The sequence below is a fragment of the Talpa europaea genome (assembly GCF_964194135.1).
Source record: "Talpa europaea genome assembly, chromosome: 9".
Taxonomy (NCBI): Eukaryota; Metazoa; Chordata; class Mammalia; order Eulipotyphla; family Talpidae; genus Talpa; species Talpa europaea.
Genome location: NC_140076.1, coordinates 97209693 through 97218440, shown reverse-complemented (window position 1 = coordinate 97218440; position 8748 = coordinate 97209693). Strand labels below are relative to the sequence as shown.

Sequence of the window (8748 nt, the reverse complement as noted above, 5' to 3'; positions counted from 1 at the left end):
GCATTTATCACATTGGTGGGGAAAAGTTCTCACTCTGCATTATTAAAAGGACAGGAAGATATCAACTGTTATATAAATGAGATAAGAGGGAAAATTTTAACACACTAATTAATTAATAGTTAAAATATTTTCTTTTTTAAGATTTATTTATTTATGCATACAAGAGCTGGGGTACAGCTCAGAGGTGCAGAGGGTGAGAGGAGACAGAGTGGGGAACAGAACAAGCAGGCTGACTAAAATACACTGCTGAGGGGAGCAGCGGGCGAGGCAGGAGAGGTCTCCTGCACCATGTGGGATGCTCCCTGGCCAGCTGGGATCAAAATTGTGCTGCAGAGGCTACGGATTGCCTGAAAGTGCTGTGCTTAACCCTTTGTGCCACCAGCGAGACCCTTAAACTATTTTCTTAAAAAGACTTCCTCCATTGCCAGATATCTTGAAGAGTCTCCTCTTCATATAACTGATAAATTCTTCATATAACTGATAAAATTGGCTTTCACTTTGGGAAGAGAATCACCTTTTTCTATACTTGCTTGCATTTTTGCCATAATGTTTTCTATAGAACTTGGTCCTTTTGATATTTTAGAAGCTGTTTCCTGTTTTTTGAGAATGCTTGACCTTTTGATGTAGGTGATGATGATAATCTAGTCCTTTTCATTGTAGTTTGACTTTTGTGCATTTTTTTAAAGATTTATTTATTTATTTATATAAGCACTGGGTACAGTCAGAAGTGAGGGAGGGTGAGAGAATTCATCAGAGCCAGAGCAGGGAACAGAACAGGCAGACTGACAAAGTACACTGCTGAGGGGAGCAGCAGGCACGGCAGGAGAGGTCTGTGTGCCATGTGGGACCCTCACCGGAGGCAGGGGATTGAACCGGCGCTGCAGAGGCTATGAGCAGCTTCGCAGCCCGGTGCTCAACCACTGCACCACCTAGGGAGGCCCCTTTTGTGCATTTTTGACTGAAATATTTCTATAGATTTCTTTACTGGTGCTTTTTTCTTCAGAGCTTCCTCATCATCAAAATCATCACCATCATCATCATCATCATCTTCATCGGCAGCAATATTTACTTTTTCCTGTGGAATCTTGTTACTATTTGGGGGAGGGAGCAGAACCCTCCCCAGATATACTTAGGATTTTCACACCCTCCTCCTTGTCATCTTGACTCTGTATCTTCCTCCACAGCTACCAAGTGCTGCCCAACTAATAAACATGGGGCCTGGACCACACTTCAATCTTAAGACTACAGGTGGTGTCATCTCAGAGCTCCCAAAGGGAACTGTTGGCTGTACACATTTCAAAGTTGCAGATGTTTCTTTCATAGGACTGTTTACATAATTCATCATGTCTGCTTCAACTGACTGATCTTAAAGATAACTGTGCTCATTTTCATCATTATTCACCTCAAAGTGATAATTTTTGTCAGACTTTTGTTCACAACTGAGAAAATAGTTCTGTGGCCTCAGGGAGCTCAGATCCACTAATTCTTTCATAGGGCATGGCATACACTTAGGTAGGAGAGAAGGTGAATGGAAATAAACAACCACTGTCCTGAAGAACAGCCAGACAGGACAAAATTATCCAGATATAGATTTTTATATCATATTATATACTAACATTAACTCAGTAAAAATATATACAATTTTCAAAAAATACTATATGTCTCATACTTTTATAGCATAGTGATCACTTACTCATAAGGTCAAGGAGAATAAAAGAATGGTTAGATACAATCCATACACTGTATAGCAATAGTAATTGGCCTCACAAGCTTGACTAAAGTGAACCCAAAGATAGATACCCAGACACTGCAATATAATTCAAGACAAACTGTTGGATATATCCTCCCAATACAATAAATTCGTGTTTATGTCTCCACAATTTAAAGGGAACTAGGATGATTTAATTATGCTAACATGTATTAAACAAAACCAGTTATCAGAAAACAGATAAAAATAATTTGAATTAGTAGTCTGCTTTCCAGATGGTTTGCTTTTGACTCAGTATTCTTCAACTACCTGTAAATATTAAAGTTTTTTAAAAGCAAAATACCCTAAAATTTGCTATTAGCATCACAAGCTACCACTTATTTAATTGTTATATGTAGCCCTGCTCTGTCTCTGTAAGTACGTGTATACAGAACATATATGTAGATATCCATGTTATATACATATGTTTCCCACAATAGCTATAAGTATGATTATCTCCATTTTTATAAATAAGGAAATACACCTGGAATGTTAACTCGCCCATGAATGTGCACCAAGCACATTCATTATGCTAACATGTGTTAAATAAAACCAAGCAGAGTTCAGAACAGGTCTGGTTGACTCCAAAGTCTAACTGAAGCCCACCTTACCTAGAAAATTGCTCTCATTCCTACATCTTGCCTTTCAAAACATATTACACCTCAGAATCCTGCCACTAAAGCAAGCTTTCTAAAATGTCATTTTCAGCATGCCTCTTTTCTACTAAAGAATGAAAAATATTTCTGGTTGTTTTTCAAATAAAACTCATTCTTTTTCTCATAGTTAATGCAATATTATTCCCCAAATGCACCACTTTGGTTATCAGGTCTTATACTGGGACCATATAGTTCTACCAAATTCTAGCACTTCCCTACTGTGTGATTTTCATAGATTTATTTCCCTGCTCTGAGTCTCTGGTTCCATTATTACAACTGTGTCAATTTTTTTTTTTTAATCATCCTTTACTCAGACTAGACTAATTTCTTCTGGTTGTGGTTCCTCCCCTCCCCCAATAATATGAAAGTATAATATATTCACCTACTTTGTTTACAATGCACTGAATTTTTTAGTATATCTACAGAGTTGTGCAACTATCACCATAATCTAGCTTAAGAATGTTATTTCACCCCTAGAAGATCCCTCAGGCTCACTTAAGAGTTAATCCCATTCCCACCTGTTGCCGCACTTTTTTTCTCCATCAGTTTTCCTTTTCTGGACATTTCATGTAAGTGGAAGCATAAACTATGTCTCCCTTTGTATCTGACTTCTCACACTTAACATAATATACCAGATTCATCTCTGCTTTCAACTTTTGTCCACATAGATGCTCTATCACACCTTCTCCTTTCCTTTCCATCCACCCAAACCCTTCATTGTTATTGTGTTGATGATGATATTATTTTGAGGATGATTGGAAACATAGTGCTTTTATAATATTCTCTTAGATTCACTCCAATACACGATTTCTATCTCTTTTACTCTGAATTTCCTGTGGGACCTGTAAGATTGAGTTTGTCTTAGTTGATCTACACAGTTATTTTCTCTTGCCAAGAAAAATGCAAATAATTGTGGACAGTTTTAGATGCATTTGGGAACAAATTTTACTTGAAAAAGTGATGAGTTGGGTATGCTTACTTGTATTTCCTTTTACCAAAAACCATACTTAGGGAGGACTCTCTTAAGAGATAATTTAGTTCAATTCTATTAAGGGACAATCGGATGTATGACCTGCTAATTTCTGTGCAATTAAACCATAATAGCTGCTGAAATGTTGGATATAGCTCACACCTTTTAGAGACACTATTCTCTTCCTATCATCAGTTCCCCAAAGAACCCCAAAGATTTAGGAACTGTCAGTTGCTTGTACATAGGTTCAATATCTGCTGATTAAGATTTGTTTCCATTAGTACAGAGCTACTATTTTGCATACAGTGGGTGTTGAATAAATATGTGTCCAGTTAATGTTTGAATGCCCGAGTGAACACACAAGAGAAGTCTTCAACTGAATAAGCAGGACGTGGTCACAGCAATCTCGGGAGACCTAGAGTCAGTATTAGCTTTAGATCAGAATCACAGTTTGGGTATTACAAAAACCAAGTAGATGCAAACCTGCACATCAATTTGTCAGAAACATATATAAAAATATAAGAGTTTAGCCATGAACATATCACTGGAAAAGTACAGACCCTAGATCTAAATGAGTGAAACTGAAAGAAAGTGGCTCTATTGCATATATTATATCAAATCCCCCTACTTCCCGAGGTTATGACACATTTAGTGCTTTGGGCACGACTATATGCCCATGTTTTATTAGATATCCCATTTGCTTATAGTCTTATATTTCTCTTAATATATTATGAAATATCTATATTATATTACAATACAATATAATATATAATGTAATATAAATTGGGTGCAGGTGTTCTTTGAAGGGCTTGTAATATACTAATGAACAGAAAAGAAAATTGTGCCAATCTTTACTCATGTTGCTTCCATTTAAGTGCCTCCACATCACAGAGTTTTCCTGCTTCTGTCCCCCTGTGCTAAAACCCAGTTGTCCAGAAATCAGTCCTGTTATATTCATAACATAAAGAGGATGCCTGGAATATAGTGGACAATTAAAGAATATTGGTAGAATAAATGAATAAACTAGCTATTGGTTTGGGTTGTTTTTTTTTTTTTTTTTGCATACTACTCTCTCATTTAATCCTCACATTGCCCTAAGTGGAACATATATGACCATCCTTGCATCAATACTGTATTGCTTCTCTGGTTCAGAGAGGTCAATTAACTTAATGTCAGCCACAAAGCTAATAGATGAAAGATTCAGAACTTGAATGCAATTATTTTACACCAAAAGTATGTTCTCACTTGGTACCCTGTCCTGCTTTATCAAAGCAAAAGGATAATATGAAAATAGAATTAGGATGAGAATCAATTTGCTTGGGTCAAATGAAAATTCCACTTCTTCTTTAAAGCATTTGGAATTTCAGAAGCAACCACCAAAACTAAAAAAAGACAAGATACCAATTATGAAATCAATAATAAAAGAACAACATAACTATTGTTTACCCTTGAAAATCTGACAGCACCTGAAAAAGTCACTCAACATTACATCTACTTAAACGGGTACATTTTCCTAAATTGTTTCAGTTTTCCAATCCTATGAATAAAAGCAACAGTAAAAATTTTCAATAAATAACAGCTTTGTTGTCCCAAACCTGATAATGTTGGAGTTATACTACACAAACAATTTATTTTGATTAGTTACAGTGCTATATTATTTTCTAATTATTACATATGTCTAAATCTCATACCCCCAAGCCTGCTGAAAATGCAAGGTCCCCATGGGCATAAATTTCTTTTATGCTCCACAGCACCTAACATGATGCTGAGTACAGGCTTAGCTCAGCGTCTAAGTAATGGAGATAAATTTAGAAAATGTGGTCCAGAGCTGACTGTTTTCCCTGTTAAATTTTGCGTCCAAGATTTTAGTGTGCTAATCCATGTCATTGAGGACAATATCACCTTTTGTTATATTTCCACATCACTCCAAAAGACCACATAGGTGGTTGTTTGTCTCATCAGATAACAGAGAGAAAAACAGATTTTATTTTTAAATGAGCTTTGCTCCACTTAGTGAATTTGTTGGAAAATGTGCCTAAATTCACATCAATGGTGGGTTGAATCTGTGTCTGTGGGAGAGAGAGCGCGAAGGAAGGCAAGTGTGTATGCGCACACTTGTGGGTGGGTGAGCATCTTCCTAACCCCTCAGCTAGTCTGGAGGAGCTTATAGTACGTGCCATGGAAACAGTGGTTACCATGGAAAGGATGCACCATGGTGACGAGCTGAAGAAAAGCCTATGTAAAACCATCTTACCATGGAACCTTACGCTTTCCAGCATTTTAAAAAATATGACAGGATTAGAGCACAGTACTCTGGGGAGTCACAGTCTGCTCAATGATCTTCCAAAACAATCTAGAAAGCGAGATGATAAACGGCAGGGCGTTGTGTACCTTGCTAAAGGGCTTGACAAGCAGTTAGGTAGAGAAATTGCCAACATCGTTTATCTATGGACTGCACTGCACACGATTAAATATTTCCTGTTAAAACCCACCAAAGTATTACAAATGAAGAGAAAAAAACATGGGTAAAATTAACTTAAAGCGAATGGTTTCCCGACTTACTGAAATCAGAATTGATGTGTTTCATCTAACTTATCTGTTAATAGGCTTTCTTGATGCCTTGTGTTACCATAATCTCCAAAGCACTGGACAACCAGTACATTTGTTTATCTTTATCACTCTTTGCTTACTAAAGAACTTGCTTTTATTAAAGAGATCGATCACCTGCACACAGTTTAATAGTCTGTGCAGTACATACAAGGTTAAAAAAAAAAAGCAAGAAAGGGTAAAGGGTGAAAGCCCTGTTTTAACAAAGCCTTAAAAGCATGAAAGAGACAATGAAATAAACTTTCAGTTGTCTATATATTACATATATAATTGCTATATGTCTATATATCATATATCCTAGAGGTAGAAAACTTCATCTCAGAATTAGTACTCTAAGACATTTTAGAATGGAAAAATGAAGACTTAAAAGCAATCACTGCCTCTGTCCTGTACTCAATATTGCCTGGTTACTTTAATAAGCAGCCAAATGATGCTAAGTGAAGAGAGAGAGAGAGTACATTACTTGTCACATGCCCAGCTCCTCTGCCCGACTTTCAGGAGAAAGCCGAATATTTTGCTTCCCAGCCCAGCTGTGAAACCAGAAACCCACTTAGCTCATGAGGATGTGGCCTCTGAGGGCCACAGTCTTCTGCCTCAGCTAGAACCCTGCTGATATGCGGGGAGACAGCTCATTGTGCACAGCAAGGTGTGAGGGGCACACTGCCACAGCTTTGCTTCTGAAAATGCTCTCCTACCTACACTGAAAAACAACCCTATCCACAATCTCTCAGCGCGAGGAACATAATATCATATTTTATCTAGTCTTCTGGGATTAAAAATATTGATTGAAATTTTCATTGGAAGCTTTTCTTAAAAGACACTTTCTTCAAACCTCTTCTTTCTACTCCATTGCAAGTCAGCTATTTTTCTTGCCAAAATGCAGGAAAGCAATTAGGCTCAAGGGTTTTATAAGCTGCACCAGTTCAGGGCAAATCTATTGAACTTTGCTGAGAAATTCTTGTTCATTCACTGTGAAAATTTTGATGGTTTTATCCTCTTTCTTGATAACCACTTAGTCCTAGAAACCTGTGTAACGTGGGCACCTCAGGATTTAAAGCGAGGCCATCCTAATTAAAGTGTTGTGATGTTCAACGGGAAGGTACTAAACATATTCCCTTAATAACTGCAGTTTCAACCTCAAATATATGTCAGGAAGAACTGAAACTAAAATACAAAAGAAATGTAGCAGAAGCAGTGAATAGCTAAGAGAAAATATTAAACTGATCTGCAACGTGCCTCACAGGTTTTGAGAATAAAGCATGAGGAAGTAAAGAGCCAATCCTTCATCTTCTATCAGCTGTTCCTGTGGCTGGTGATTATAGCCATATTTCACAGAGAACATATGGCTGTGTTTATAGCCATCAGGCAGCATTTCACAGAGCTACGACACCGTGTGTCCGCCAACTAGCCTTCCTGATTACAGTTAATTAGAGAGGGGGTGGAGGCATTTTTTTAAATAATAGTAAGGCACAAGGATGTCCAAAGTTCCCAGGCATATTTGCGAGACCAGGTGACAAGAGAAACTGCTAATAAAATCACAAGAATCCAAGAGAAGTAGACATTTTGCACAAGTCTTTCCTTAAGAAATGAGCCTAATACAGCAGCACTAACAACAAAACAAAGGAAAAGAAATTGCATGGATGCTAAGACAAGAGCGCAGCACAGCATGCAAGGTGAGACTTGGGAAACCTGTAAAAAAACACACTTGAACATGTCCAAAGCATCCTTTCAGGGGAAAGATTCCAAATCAAATCTGCCATAACAACATCTCCAAGAATCACTTCAGAGTCAGCAAATCCAAGATGTAGTGTGTTTGATATAAACAAACACAGAGACCTACTAGAAGCCATTGAATATATGTCCTCACCCAATTTTGTGGTCCAGCAATGCTGTTCTTTCTTCTTTTCATCCCAAAATAAAATATAAGGCAACGTATGTGATCAGGTAAATTTTACTGAGCGTGATTAAGGGTGTCAGCTTTTCAAAACTCTCTTTTGAATTTGCAAGATTTCTTCCATAAGCCCCTGGAAAAGAGATTTGTCTGAAGAGGATTCCAGAGAAAGTGAAGTGGGCTCACATCCACAGGAAGCCTTAGTTTATCAGTTCTCTTTCTCTTATAGTTCACAAACTTCCCCTCCATGAGGGAAGACAGGTGGAGGAGGGTAAGAGGAGGGATGTGTGGTGTGTGTGTGTGTGTGTGTGTGTGTTAGTGTCCTATTCCATCCATTACAGACACTTCTTCCTTCAGGCTCTTTTGAAAGTCTGAGAACACGTACATTGGTAATTGTGTCGTTTTTTCCTCAATTGCTCTGCCTTGCTGAAGCTGGACTATAATGACATTAGATGGGTCGCATGATGGCAATTTAATGGCCTGAACTCAATCCACAGGTACATCACTGTGGTCGCCTTGGGATCTGTTCTCATTGCTGTGACATGACAGAAAATACCAGCAGAGTTAGAAAGGATGGCCAATCGCGATGGTGAAGACAGTGTGTTGTGTTGGTTTGTACAGAGACACTGACTCCTGAGCCCAGGGGCAGCCCAGCCACGGCCCACCCTCACTGCACCCTCACCAGCCCCTACCCCTGCTGTTAACAGACAACACTTCACTCAGCAACCTTCACTGTCACACCTTCTGCTTGGCACGGAGGGCACAAGAACCAACAGAATAAACAGACCTGACCTCCCCCAGGGAGTTGAAAATGTACCTCAGTGCTGAAAATCTTTGAGAAGTCTATTTGGATAGATGTATTTCCAAACCCATTTCC

General features: G+C 38.3%; 1 pseudogene across 1 annotated transcript; it reads right to left on the bottom strand.

The window, feature by feature from the left end:
* Positions 1-913: 913 nt before the first annotated feature.
* LOC311176797 (nucleophosmin-like) lies at positions 914-1492 on the bottom strand (annotated as a pseudogene). Its single transcript has one exon. The product of its transcript is annotated as a nucleophosmin-like (transcript).
* Positions 1493-8748: the final 7256 nt, after the last annotated feature.